We start from the raw sequence: 15,000 nt of genomic DNA, 5'->3' as shown, positions 1-15,000 counted from the left end.
TACCAAAATTTGGACAAATGTTAGAAATAATATATGTGCTTCTTAGATGAGATTTTTAAACACTCTCAGAGATCAGATATAAAGCATTTAAGCCATGCAACTTGAAAACTATTCACCTTGCCCGGTCACGGGGCAAAGAGAGAGGATCAGACTTTAATTTGCAGTACAAAGTCCCATGCTCAGAAGTACCAAGACCGATGCAACATTTCTAATATTGTAACAGTGTCGGACAACTGCTTGGCTGTAGCTTACAAATCTGAAGATTCTTCAGACAGGGACAGCTGGGCTAAGCTCAAAACCTTTTCTCATACTATGTCTAATCTGCATTAAACTTCAGCTCCATTTATGCGATTAGACTGGCCATAGCGTACCTACAGACTTTGCCTGTGGTATTGTGCCGGAGTCTGATAGTGTGTTGTATTACTAATGTTCCAAGAGTAAACACACTTGTAGGAAACAGCTACAGTTCAAGGCTGCACTTTAAAAAAATAAATGTTTCATCAGTCTTAGCAAAGGAACAAATGGCAATAACACTCTGTATCATATTTTACAAAGCTTCAAAAGAACAATGTCCCGTTGAGTGAAATTCAGTAGCATTCTGTAAACATTAATTTAAGGAAATCAATAGGTTCTGTGAGCTAAAGCCATATTGCAAGATAAACTGGCTGGAGTGCTACTTTGTCAAACAGATTTTAGTTTTCTCGGCTAGATAAAGACGGTTTCAAAATGGGGTAACGTGTTGCAACCAAGGTTTGAAAACTATGTGGCCTTCAAACAGTCTGCTTGTTCCTACTACAAAGCTGGATAAACATACTTTAAAAATGATAAGATTGAGTCAGGATTGATTTTACTTTCAAATTTTATATAAAGTAGAATTCTTGGTGAGTGTTTGTTTTTTCTGATCCTCATTATGAGGAGAAATAAACAAGTGCAGTGCAGACAGCTCAAGATGTCAGTCTGCCAGGAGAGGTTAAATTATCCAAAGGCAGCGCCTTTTTTTTTTTTTTTTTTTTTTTTGCAATTGCAGGACTTTATGGATTTAAAAAATCTTTATTCATGTTGACCTGGTGGGCAACAAGTCACCTTGCCAAACAGGAAAGCCAAAATCTCTAGTGGACTTGGGATCAGAGGTCTTCAGCTGGTGAAGGCTGCTCACGTTGCAGAGCGCAAGGTCGTGGTGATGGGAGGTAAACAGGTTGGAGGGGGTGAGAGGGGGAAGGCCAGATCACTCTTCTAGTTGGATGATCTATATAGTGGCAGTGGAGAAGGACTCCGCAGGCAGACTCTTAACCCAAAGATAAGGTGTAAACAGCATCTATTATGACAAGTGATGGAGAACCTCTCCTGGATGGAGAGTGAGTCTGATGTTGGGGGAGCAGTCTCACTATGTGGACTTCCAAGTCAAACAATTTCTAAAGTGAGCACATATCAGTCCGTACCAGCACAGATACAGTAATAACAGAGGATGAGTGAGGGGAAGAATTTCTTCTGAGAAAACCTAACACAAAGCATGAACTAGATGTGCACAAACACCTCCTGCCCTCAAAAGTAAGGGTAAGAACCAGACTTCAGTGGACAACAGGAACGAGATCCAGCATAAAAGGTGTGTTTCTGAGCCACAATACAACCTTCTTACAGGCGACAGATACTCCACGAACTCCATGCGCATCACCCTCAGAGAGCCTCGAGCCCCTTCCTCACATAAGGAAGATTTGAGCCTGTGGGGCACTGGTGCAAGCTGGCACCTAAATGTGGATTGCCATATCCATGGGAGAAAAGCTGCCAGGTAGGAAACCTTACCGAGACCAAGCCCCTTCCAGTCTTTCCCTGCCCGTAAGACACTGCATTACGGCAATGCTGGGGTCAAGTCAGAACTGACGCAGCAAGGCATCAAACCCCTCTGAGGCCAGAGTTCTGCAGGCTTGGAGGGAGGCTGGTGACACTGGGACCAGCCCCTTCCTCGCGTGCATCCCTGGGCCTTCAGAGGGCTTGAGGCCCCTACTAGGATGAAAGAAGCCGTGTGACAGAGTCAGGGACTCCCTCTTGAACAAATGGCCAGAACAGGATACATCTATCCGCTGGCCCTCTACAGTCCAGGCACTTGTATGATTTGCCACTGCAGGTGCAGATTTGCTGCTGTTTCCAAGACAGCCGTGCCCAGAGCGGCACTGCCCTACAGTTAGTTTTCTTGGGATCTCAAGGGCAGCATGTGCAACACCTTCCTGGTGTCCTGGCTCCTCACGCATTTTTCCAGATCATCACCTGCCTTCACACACACACACACACACACACACACACACAAACACACGTGTGTGCACACACACTCACATACACGCACACACACACGCACACACACGCACACACACGCACACACACTCTTTTCCTGAGCATGGCAAACTGCTGCGTGGGACCATCTTTGTGCTGCGCGGTGGTGTGGCAGCATATCAAGCAGGAGGCTTTGGCTTCTACACAGAATTTGGAGGCAGGTTTTGGAGTAAGTTGCTACACTTTTTGGCGCGAAAGTCATGGCAGCATATGGCCCAATGTTCTCAGTTTAAGTCTGACACTTAACATTATTTAACAGTTTCTGTGTTAGGTGCTTTATAAGGTAAAGGAAATTAACAATTTTCAGCTAATTAGATCACTCAATTGGCTGAACATCCTGGACACCTCTTAGAAAAAAATAGGTTGGCTCAGGCAATGGAAAGGCTAATGTCTCTTCCATTATCACTTATGAGGAGAGGGAAATAGTTGGAAAGGATGCTTTTATTTTAAAAACACAAATGAGAAATACCTCAACTATTGGACACTTCAGAAAACACACTTTTCTCCCAACCACCATCTTTCTAGAAAGTGGGCAGTTAGATTGCCCGCTGCTACGCATGCACTGATCTCCTTGACCGTGGCAGCAGCTCTTTGGTGTCACTGCGCTCTGCCTGTTTGCTGCCCTCGAGTTTGCTCTCACAACATTTGCTGTAAGAATGAACAAATATCATTGCAGTTAAGAAATACATTTTTTGGAAGGAGAAAAAAATGGATGACAATTTGGGTGGCAGTTCAGTTCGGTCTGCTCTCCCACTATGACAGGCCTCAGAGCCATATGAAGAGGAGCCCACTCTTTTGGGGCAGCACTAACGACACAGTGCTGAGCCTAGTGTTTAGAAAAGTAAAGAGCATTAGCTCAAGCCAAGCTCAAAAGTGAAAAATTAGGCAAACAACAGAGGTTTCTTACTGCATTTACTGTTACACTGCAGCTTTTTTACTCTTTGTAAGCTACCACTGAAACACAAAGCTGGGAAACACTTGTCAAATGATTTAAGAATGCATTTTAAAAGTATTTGTTTGAGATGAAGCTCAGATCCCTCATCCCTTGTGTAGGGTTTGAGGCACTAGTAATCTACTGCTGGCTTCCTATTATCTCCTCCACCAAGCTCACAAAAAGGAGAGAGAATGGCATGCCTCTCACAAGGAAAAAAATTGACAGAGGGGTTGCTGAGAAGTCTGATAATATCAGGGAAGTGAAAGTGGTAGGGCAGTGAAAATGGATACTGTGTGATACATTAGATTTAATCACTTGCATTTCAATTAAGCTTTTCCACAAATAAAGATTCTGAAGTACTTTGCAGGCTCCCTACACGGCCGGTGCGCCAAGTGCACAGCCAGTGTCGCACGCCCCAGCTGCAAGCACACAACAGCACTTCCACAGCTTTTCCAGGCTGAAACTCCCCTCCTGCCCCACCGGGTCTGTCAGGACTCACTTCCCACTCAGTGGTACGAGAGAGGCATCGTGTGACATGCACGTCGCTGCTTCACCGACACCCCTGGGGGGGGTCTCTGTCCTGGGACTGCTGTGCCCTTGGTTCAAAGGATGAGCATCACTGAAACACAGCTGCTCTCTGGTGCAACCAGCATGGCCTCAACGTGCCAGTTTTTAAGCAGAAAACTTGGTACAAATTCAGAGCAGAGCACGTTAACATTAAACAAAAATACTTCTTGTTCACAATTTCTTTTGAGTCTTGCACCTTGAAATTCAGTTCTCCCCTTTCCTCATCCTCAGAAATGATCAATATAGCATTTTACTGGGGAGATGATTATCAAGTTTCCCTTTCTGCCTTCCTGATGAATTAAAACTGTGTGAGATGTAGAGGCTTCTAATGGAAACTCTGATTGCCCTTAACGCTCTGCATTGCCAATGGCACTGCTGCAGTATGGAAAAATCACTAAGGTTCCTGCGGCTTATGATGGTTGGGGATTTATTACGTGTTGGGGAATATAAGAAAGACTCACAGGAGGGGTTACTGTCACACCCAGGAAGCTGTCTCATTCAAAAACTGAAGCAGAAAAAAAACTCTTGCATGCAAGAATAGTCTAACTTTAAGTCAGTCCCGTCGCGGTGAAATGCAATCTGCTCCAAGAGGCTGCCAACAATGCCAAGCGGCACACTACCTCCCTGCTGCCAAATTCTGGCAGGTACCACATAGAGGCGCCCACAAAAAACCTGTCCAGAAAAGTAAGTATGAGGATGACCACCTAATTCTGGCTCTGCTTCAGGAACAGCAGAGAGGTTATTGCACAGGCTTCTGGACAGCTTATAGCGCATGGTGATTTTTTTGTTGTTCTGCAGAACTTGGCCCTGTAGATGAACCACTAACACAATAGCAGAAGTAACAATTAAAGGCTTATTTATCTAAAGTACATCTTATAACATATACATAAAACCTCGCAGCACTGAGTAAACATTTGTAATTGGTGTTGCTTGCTCTTGTTCACTCTTCCCACCTTTCTGCATTGCAGTCATCCTTGTCATCTGTGTCTGGCCCTTAAAAAGCTCCAACTGTTAATATAGTGCCCTTTCCTTATTCAATTTGTGTGTGTTGGGGCAGGGAGGGGGGAACGAGGAGCGAGGTAGAGGAGAGAGATGGGAAGCAGGTGGTGTTTAATCAGTCTGGCAGGGAAATAGCCAGTCACTGGGGTCCTTTTGGGGGTGGTATGAAGGTGGTAAGTATGCCCTCTGGCATCACGATACCTCCTTTTCTCTTTCCCCTGACAGAGGGTAGGGGCAGGGGAAGGAAACCGTGCACGGTTGTGTGTGAGGGCATCGTGAACGAAGCCAGCTGTCCCATCCCAGGCTGCCTACTGATTCACTCTGACGAAACTTCTCCCAACGTAACCAAGCATCTCTGGGAAGCCAGAGCCTGTTGTGGTGGCATAAGCTGCTCCATCCACTCCAGCCTAAACTGTGTGGCTGGCCAAACTAGATTTCAAACATCCCATTATAAACCTCAGTGCCTGGGACTGGCAAGCCTTGCAAGCCTGTGAGGTAAGAAGACAACATCTTCAGTCCTACTGGACTAAGCTGCCTCTCATTTGACTCGTCTTTACCCCTTGCAAAAGGAAACGGTTCGATTCCAGACTGCGCTGCATAAGCTCGAGGCTGGGCCTCATCTGACAGAGCCAGCCCCCTCCTCAATTGCATAAGTCATTTCGGCTTCTTCCTGACCATTGATGTTTGGCAGTTAAAGGGCATTTCTTCTTTTCAGTGTTGACTTCCCTTCCCTCCTCTAAAAAGTTTCTGAAGACTACTGCTTTAAATGCATTTATGTGTCTATGTCATCACTTCCCCGAAAGTCCCAATCAATGCAGCCGTCTTTCTGCTTAGCAACAGAGTTCATGCCACCCTGGTCTGCTACTCTTGACATAGGCTCTCCATTAACTACAGAAGCAAGTTCAAGGCCACATCTTTGACATTTAAACTCTTTCAGTGGTCTGGCCATGGTTTCTTCTGATGGCAAATTTTCCACCAGAGCCTTGAAACCATCCCCCTCCAGAAGGCCGTTCGTGAGTTCCTCAGGTGGCACGTTGAAATGAGGCAGAACTAGACTGCGTAACTTCCCCTCTGCAGATAAGAACGACGAACCTTGCCCCTGCCAGGACTACAGGGAGAATTCATCTCCAATAAGCTGATTACCCTCAGCCGGCTCCTCTGCCTGTCCCTCTCTCCCCTCCACCCCCCACACTTTTGCTCTTACAGGTCAGGGAGACACTGGGTTCTTTTTCTGCACCAGAAAATGTGGCAATACTAGTACTGCCGGTGATGGGGTCCGTGTAAATATGGAAATCGATTCAGCGCTCTGCTGAGGACTCTCTCGCTGTTGGACTGAATGATATCTCTTGACTTAATCTTCATGGATGTCTCTGCAATAGTTCTGCCCCACCATTACTTCTTCATGGTCTCAACAGGAGGCCTTTAGAGTTGAGACCCATCTTGCAAACTGACAGAATTTTGCCCCACAGATTTAAGTATCATTCAAAATAATGTTACTGTTGTGCTCTCTGCTAATGCAAGAAGGCCCCTCCGTAAACTTGTGCTGCCCTTGCTTTCCCTCCCCAGTGACATGTGCTTTGAAAAAGGGCAGGACTCCAGAAAGCTGTAGTAGAGAGCTGCACCAACACAGACCACGATACTGTTAAATCTCTCGCATGATTTCCAAAGGTTATGAAAGTTAGTTAAGTCATACACATTACCAGAGTCTGACTCCTGGATGTTTAAAAATGTGTTGAAGATATCAAGAAAACAGTGTTTTGCTAAAGGTGACCTAGTCAAAGTCTTAAAAGATGAGCAATCCTTTCTGTATGACTTCTACTGAAGTCAGTAGAAGCTGGCAAGATAGCCTTATAAAAATAAAAAAAATGCCCCCTCTACCCCACACCTAAACACATTATAATTATGTGGCTATGTGGCTCCAAAGCCAGGTCTTCATTCAATTTTTTTTTAAATAAACAAATGAAAATTCTTTTCAACAAATATTCACACACTTGACGATTGTATAAAAATACAACAAAAAACACTCTAGTTCTTTCACATCAGAACCTGAGAATCTGGCCCCAAACTTAGTTCAGTGTCATGTAGAAAAAGCATGGGGCGGGGTGTAAGAGAGAAAAATCTTACAAAGCTAGCAGCTAACCCACTAGTTCAGATCTCTCCGGTACGATACTTACGTAGAACAGCTTGGATAAAATTTAGAAGATAAGATTTTTTCCTGAATTTTCACAGTACAGAATGTTCCATGTATTCTAATGTGAAAAAGGAGTAACAACACTCTGCATATGAGAATTTTCAATCAATTAGGTCTTGCTCAGAAAATATCCTCCTCATTCACAAGACAGTGCTGCTTTTCCAAAAGTTTTGAATGAAGCATTTAGGTATATCGTCTAAAAGAAATGAAGAAAGCCTGGAAGAAACATGTGAATTACATGGATGAGAGAATTCACTGTTTTGGGTTTTTGTTTGTTTGTTTTCGTGTTTTTTTTTTTTTTAGCAAACACCAAGTTTTAAAATGTTCCTACTCATTGTAACTGGCTAGCCTAAAGAACTCTTTCTATGCAGGATGAAAGAAAAAGCATTTAAGCTTATGAGGGAAAAGATCGGGCTAACATGGGTTAAAATTCACCTTGCTCCTCGCTCCTCATCTAGGATGGTTTTTTGGAGAACGACGGACATCTGGAAATCAGTTTTACATAGAAAAATAGAAAACAGGGAAGAACTAGGAAGATGAATAAAGGCTCATCACAGACACAAAAGAACAGAGCAAAAAGAAGCTTGGATTTGGGTATTCTTGTCTGGCAAGGAGGCAGGCAGTAAGGCTAATGAAGCATTTGCGATATGGGACGTATGCCAGCGTAACAAAGAAGATGTGCATCAGCTCTGCAGATGTGCCAAAGCCCCCAGAGCAAAATAATGACATAATCACCATCAGTGTCACAGACCAGACTGTACACAAGGTGACATGGGAGAGAATAAATAAGAGTCTTTAGAGGCCTGTAGTACACACACGGGAAGGAATAGCCATTCCTCACAACTGCCACAAGAGAGTGGCGAGATGCTGGGAATAATGTGTGCAGCTAGCAAAAGAAATCTTGAATTGTGCAAGGCTAACGCACTATAAATTGGTGCTTTTCTCAATCTCCAGTTGACGTTTCAATTCCCACTACCCCTTGTTGAATGCAAAATGAAATGGCAGTAGGAGTCGGAAGAGTTTGCCAAGTTTTGTTTTGTTTTTGTTGGGGTTTTTTTTGGAAGGGGGTTGTTTTGTTTTAGAGGAGGATGGGGCAATAAGGATGAGTACCAGTAAATAACTGTAAAAAAAACCCGCAAAGCAAAACACAACACAGCACCACTGCGCACGCACACACACACACACACACGCACAGGCACAGGCACAGGCACAGGCACAGGCACACAGGCACAGAAACCCTGCACTGTTCAGCTGGAACAATCCTAGGATTCCCCCAAAGCAAAATTAGAAACAACCAAGGACAGGTTTTGCTTTTTGGGGCATCGTGTTTTCTGGTTTACTGCTATTCATGAGCTAAACTAGGAAAAATCCCGCTAAAATATTTTTCTACACTAAAAGACAAAGTTAGTATTTTATTGATCAGTAATAAAACACCGCTTAGGGCAATTTAGTACTTAACATGTTATTTGCGGTGGGGAGTAATCTGAAAAGCTCTGAGTAGCCTTAAATCATTTAACAACAGCTCTTCCTGCATCAAAGCAAGTGTTGGTCTCCGTACAGCTGTGTGATTTTGTGGCATATTTTTTTACACAACTTTTGTCAAATTTTAGAGGGAACATCTGTCTGATAAAGTAAAACAACACTAATAGTAATCCACAGGCCTAACCAGGCAAACTGTGGCAGAGGAGGAGATATATTCAAGGCGCCAACAGGACTCGCACAGAAGGAACGCTCAAGTACGTAATTGTTCGCAGGATCAGGCCCTACCAGAGTAGCTCAGAAGAACAAAGCACTTGGCTTCACCAGTGTCCCTTTTCATTGCTTCTAATGAAAGATTCATAAGAATAACTTTAATTTTTTATGATCTTTTTTTTTTTTTTGCATTACAGTATTAGCTGCATCTACTCTGTATGTAATTTCTTCTTAAATACAGCAAACCTGTTTCAAAATGCCAGGCATAACAACTTAATCAGTACAATAATTGATCTTGATTGTTGTGCAGTCCTTTTTAACATTAAGGAAGTGAGATGGAGCCCAGAAAATGTTTTATACGATTATTCCTTTTCATTTCAAAGTGATGCATTTACGAAGAATACAGGTAAAGGTCTGCAGTGGAGTTGCTTTTTTTCTTTTTTAAGATTTTTTTAAAAAATTACTAAAACCTCCCTAATTTGCTAGTTAAACTGTTCAGTGGAAGAATGATTGTATTTGTCTTTTTTGGCTTCGCCCAATTAATTGGAGCAGTAACATGACGACTGTTAATAAACAGCCCTAATTTGACTATACTTCTTGCATATCTACCAACTGCACCATATCTTTGTTTAGCATATCATCAGGGAAAACAGGGAAGCATGTATATAATTTTGTTCTCTTGTATATTAAGTTTAATAATTATGCCACAGAGGATTCTAATCACAGAAGGCACAACAATATTAATAATCTGTTTAGCAAACTCCAGCTTCTTTGCACTTTGATGTTATGAGCAGAGACTGTATGAACTGTGGCAGCTTTTAAAATCGGACAAGTGTTTGTTTCTGTTGAAGCTTATACTACTGTTTTCTTTTATGCTTTTTCTATTATGCTCCTTCTTCCCTCCGAAAGAAACCAACAGATAAACCAATGCTTATTTGGGTGTGTTCTGATCAAAGCTCACAGATCGAATTTTTCATTTCTTTACCAAAGTATCATTGCAGGAATTTTTCATAATTACAGAATTACTTTATTAATTTTTTTTTCCGCCCTGGCTTAAAGAGGAGGGGTTCTGAGAAAGTTTTAAGTTAGCTAAACGGGCCTGCGTAATCCAGATGAAATAAACACGCTAGTCTGAAAAGGTTGTTAGAACTTTTCTGGCCGTTTAATCCATAGATGGCTGAACACAATGATCCGTTCCACAGAAAGCTACAGCCACCACCAGCAGCTGTTAGAAGAGAGCTTGCTCTCTGCTCCTATTGATAACCCTTTGTGGAATGAAGAAAAAGAGCTGAGGGAAGGAGAACTGAATGTCAGACAATAGACATCGCTACGCACACTGTCTCTGAACTTTCCTCATCTCTGAAGGACAATTAATTATGAAGGCCTTTGGGGTAGGTCGAAGCAAGGGAAAACCTACTGCTGGCCCAGCACTCCAGCCGCTATCTCTGTGTTTGTTAAATGGTCGTGCCTGTTGGGGAACCAGAGTAGCAGCCACCAAAATAGCCAATAGATCATTTAGGAAAAAAGAGCAAAAGATTTTTTTTATGTGTGCCTGTCCTTGTATAATTCTATTCTCACTGTGAAATCATCCATACACAAAACACAAGGACAATTTTTTTTTTTTTTTTTTTTAAGAAGAGCCACAGGGTAGGTTACAGTCAGAAACGGCCTCTCAGTGGTGTGTTAAAAAGGATGGTCTTTTCACCAAATCATTTCACAGAGGCAAAACAGACAAACACAAAGAGTTGAGACTTTTTCTCCTACATTAAATAGAGTAACTGATAAGGTCAGACATATGATACCTAAAGACATGAATCTGTGAACTCTTGAAGTCAAAGGACTTCTCTGTGCAAAGGAACAATCTTTCAAAGGAAACAGATCATAGAACTCCACTGAATCCCCTTTAAACTTTATGAAGCAGGAGGAGAAAAAGCTCTAAGTAGGGAAGCTTGACAGAAGAGCCTTGAACTATTTTCTGAAGGAAAGATGAGACCCTCCCTAGGCTGCCACAAAACATCTTTTTTTTTCTAAAGGCTCTTCTGAACTTTGATATGTGCCAAGACACCGCTATTGAAAGCTGTATAATTATGTGCTATAGCCACTGTAGAAAATGCTTTGTTCACCACAACAAAGAACAATAAGCAAAGTAAAGTGACATTACACTGTATCTTTTTCTTTAAGAATGTTGAGAAAGGTCATGGTACGTTATAACTAATAAAGCTGTTGAGTAAGGAAGTTTAAAGTTGATCTTGCTGTGCTTAAATGTAACCCAATGACAAAAAGACAGAGGGAACTAAAATTGTAATGACATTAAAAAATAGATCATATATCAATGTGCCAATTTCATTATACAAACACCTTGAATCCAAAGGACACAAACATAAAAACCGAGTGTAGTTCGGCAATAGTATTCCACTCGTGATTCTCTCTCTAACAGCGTCCAACTACGATCTGCTAGTTCATCTAACTGCAAAAACTGATTAACAAGCATTAATTGAAACATGCAATGCACAAAGTTCCTACTGAAAGCCGTGGATTTTGTTACTTGATTTACAAATCAGGTTCATCTCCTGTGTAGTTTTCAAGGAAAGCTTTGCTGTTTCACAAGAGAGTCTCTTCAAAATTCTTAAAAAACAAAAGACAGAATGCCTGAGGGCAGCAATTACATTTCTTGAAACCAAGATTTTTAAGCGAAAAAGAAATTCCACCCCGACATGTATGTTTCAGCTTTTCCTGTAGTGGAATCATGACAGTAAGGCATCTTTTCACCTCTGTTTGCCATTCTCAAATTGCAAAACCAGTTTTATTTTTCTTGCTGCAGATCATAAGACACAGCCCTTCTGACTTTTTTTTAAGAATGCTCAGAACAACATTGAAACACTGTGACAATAAAGCCCTTGAATGAGGAAGTATACAGCCCAAGAAAAAAAGGCAGGGAGTATAATACTAAAATAAACAACTGTCCCATTAGACTGTTCCCACTTCCGGTACCATTAGAAGAGCGCAGACTGCCACGGCTGAGCATTTTGTGTAGACTGAACGTACTACCCGTGAGATGGAACTTAGCAAATTATTGACTTGATTTTCACTTCTGTTAAGGCCACTGAACACTGCTCTTGTTGTATAAAGGAGTTTTAGAGTGGTTATAAATTCTACTTTACAGTGCCTATATATATTGCAAAAACATGGTAAGTGGCCTTAGTTTAAATAAGAATCAGGTTCAAAGGCTGTAATTCTCCTTTGATGAACACCAATTGAGTTCAAGACGAATCCTGCAGAAGAAACTAGGGAAGGATATGGGTTCCTAGAATAAGCACACGAGTGGCCAGAATTTTCAAAGGCAACAATTTAGGATGTCTTAATTTTCGGATGCACTATTGGGCACACTTCATCTACAGGGAATGGACCATCAAGGACTTACTGACAAAGCGGCTCTCATTAACGGACCTCCAGTTGAGCCTCCCAGAACGAAATAAGCCTAAAAACACCATCACTTCTAAAAATTCCGGCAGCCAACATTCCTCTCCAGTGTTTGTAGGTCGCTTACACGACCAGGTAATTATGTGGATTTTATACGTGGTGTTATTTGAATTGTTTTACATAGTCTCATTGATTTTTTGTGGGGCTCACTCTTAAGTGCCTTAAGTTAAACATTCTGCTAAGACTTGAGTACAACTGGTCTTAATTTAACTTTTTCCACAGTATTACAGTCTTCTCCTGCCAAAAATAGAGCAAACTTCTTAAAAACTGTTTTCTCCCCATACTAAGCAACAACACGTGCCATAACTAGTGCTACGAAAAGAGGCAATCATCGCGTCAGGCCTCACTGTACTAAAACTGCATCCAATGTATTTGTGAAAATAACGCAGCTTGGCAGACATCGTGATCAATCTCAATAACTACGTCTGCAAAATCGGGTGAGTTCCTGTGAAACAGCAGGCAGGCTGAGCGCAGAAAGATGGCGTGTGCAGTTGCTTACTTTGGTGCTTATTTGCTCGCTACACACAAATATAAGGAGCAGGTGGGAGGGCATTCAGCAAAATCCCTAGTTCAGAGGGAGAGATCCTGAGATTTCAGAACTAAGAACGAGTCTTTAAATGCCCCCAAGAAACAGAACGCAGCATCTTGCAGATGAGGGAATATTCCTCAGGCCAACTTCTTTTGTTTGCTGTAAGTAAATAATAATATACAAATCTCATGCATGGTTTTTAACCATATTTTTATTTTAACTCACAGCTTGGTGTCTCCCTTGCTTGAAATCAGCCTGTCACATTTGCAACTGTGAGCTCTGATGTTCTCTATTAAGATGGATTTTGAAAGAGAGTAAAAAACATTTTGGGATTTTCTTTTTCTTTTTATGCATAGCAACAATACCTGACTTTAATTATTGCAGCTGGCATTCAAAGGCCTATGGCAACACCACAGATGAGACAGATATCAAGTGGCACAGCAAGCTGTCCTCTCTTTCTGACCAGCTTCGGCATTTGTGCTGGGACACTGACATTTGCGGCTTGCACTGACCAGGATATACCCCACCTTCTCCCTCCCTGAAAGAGCTATCCCAGAATAGAGAAACATCTTCACCTTTTGCAAAAAAATACTTTTGCCCCTCCCTCCCCCGGCTTTACAAAAACCAGTTTCAAATTGCTTGTTCTGTGCAGATACACCCAGTACAGCTTTCTTCAGCTGACCTTACAGCAAAGGAAAGAAATGGGGAACAAACTACACGCACATACACACGTGTGCACACACACACACACACGCATGCAAAGTCACTTCATGCTGGAGGAGGTGTTGTATCTTTCTCTGGCTCCTAGCCACAAGGGTACAATGGCAAAGCTAAAAACGATAGGACATGTGGTTTGTTAAACATCTTACTTGACTTTGCTAAAAGCTGTCAGTTCCAGCACACTAGGAAAGGAACAGAGTAACACAGTTTCCTGAGCAAATCAATGGCACAGCCTGATATGGACCAAATGCACGTTTTAGCTCTATCTCGTTTTCCTAATATTCAGTTTAGGAGTATTAAAGTATATGCATGAATTTTGCTCAACAAGAGATAAAGGAGGAGGGTTCAGGAAGAGTAGTGTAGGTGATTTAAGAGAAACAGCACATCGGACTAATCAGGAGATCAGCAATGCATCACTGAAGTATGAGAGGAAGGAACTTTGATAACGCTAAATATGGCAAATGCTCAGTTTGCTAAATCCCTTTGGATCCAATTTCAACATTACAGTACTTGTCATTTTTGCTTCCCAGCTTGTGGGGGTGGGGCTGGGGCTGGGCATTTATTGGGAAAAGTTACACTGGCTACATTAAAAATTACACCATCCAGTTTAATGACCTCCTAACTGATGGATCTTCAGAGCAAAAATAAGATTTAAAGCTCTAGGAAATTCTCATTACGCTAGATAATACAAGAAAGGCTGTGTGGAAGAATTCGAAAATCATAGCCATTTCCACATGTATAACTCAGACTATAGTCATTTTTATATATACCTCTGAAAGGGATGTATATATGTTTCCTTCATACACAGGGAAAGAAGCAAGGGACTCCTTTTCTACTAGCTACCAGACCACTTTGCTGGGGAGACTGCAATCACTAGCAGTGCTAAACATCTGACACTTATGTTTTCTAACCCACCTGAATATACCTGTACTTTCCCGACATTTCTCCACTGAAGTAATTCATTTACATTAACACTGCAACCAGCATTCTGGAAAGTAGTAATAAGTGCCCAAATTCACTAAGGATATTAGAATTTTTGAGAGCAAAGAACAGTTCAACCTATGTTCTGCAAACAGAAAAAAGTTTCATTAAAAAAAAAAAAAGCTTGAGGGAATGTAAATTCATTTTGACAGAAAAAAGTTAGTAACACTTATCTCCTTGCGTATTTCCAGTTCTTCTCCTGTTTCTACCTATTGTGTCTCATCATACGCTTAGAGCTACCTCCCAGGGGCAGGGACTCTCCTATCTCGTGTGTGTGAAAGTACACAACGGGGCCTCGATGCCTCGCAAGGGCCGGGGGGTGCTACAGCACACCACACAGTAAGTCTAGATATTGTTGTCAGACATAACGAATGGTAAATCCCTCGGGGAACATCCTCTTCTCCTCTCTTTCTTCATCTGTCTTTTCCATACAGCCATTCTCCTAGAAAACGCTGCATGCCCAGAAGATGGGAAATGAGCTGAGAAAGTCTTTGCTTAGAGACTCTTTTGCATTATCTGAACTTACATGCTGTGAAAGTAAGTGCTGCTAAAACTTCCCCGGACAGATTTTGGGCAGGAAAC

The 15,000-nt window shown here is 42.0% G+C and overlaps 1 protein-coding gene across 4 annotated transcripts in view; it reads right to left on the bottom strand.

The window, feature by feature from the left end:
* Nucleotides 1–15,000, bottom strand: part of PROX1 (prospero homeobox 1) — a 50,808-nt gene that overhangs the window by 12,203 nt on the left and 23,605 nt on the right. The gene's annotated exons all lie outside the window — the stretch shown is intronic.

This window comes from Struthio camelus, chromosome 3, assembly GCF_040807025.1.
Source record: "Struthio camelus isolate bStrCam1 chromosome 3, bStrCam1.hap1, whole genome shotgun sequence".
NCBI classification, from domain to species: Eukaryota; Metazoa; Chordata; class Aves; order Struthioniformes; family Struthionidae; genus Struthio; species Struthio camelus.
The sequence above is the reverse complement of the archived record's forward strand: the minus strand, read 5'-3'. Positions and strand labels throughout refer to the sequence as shown.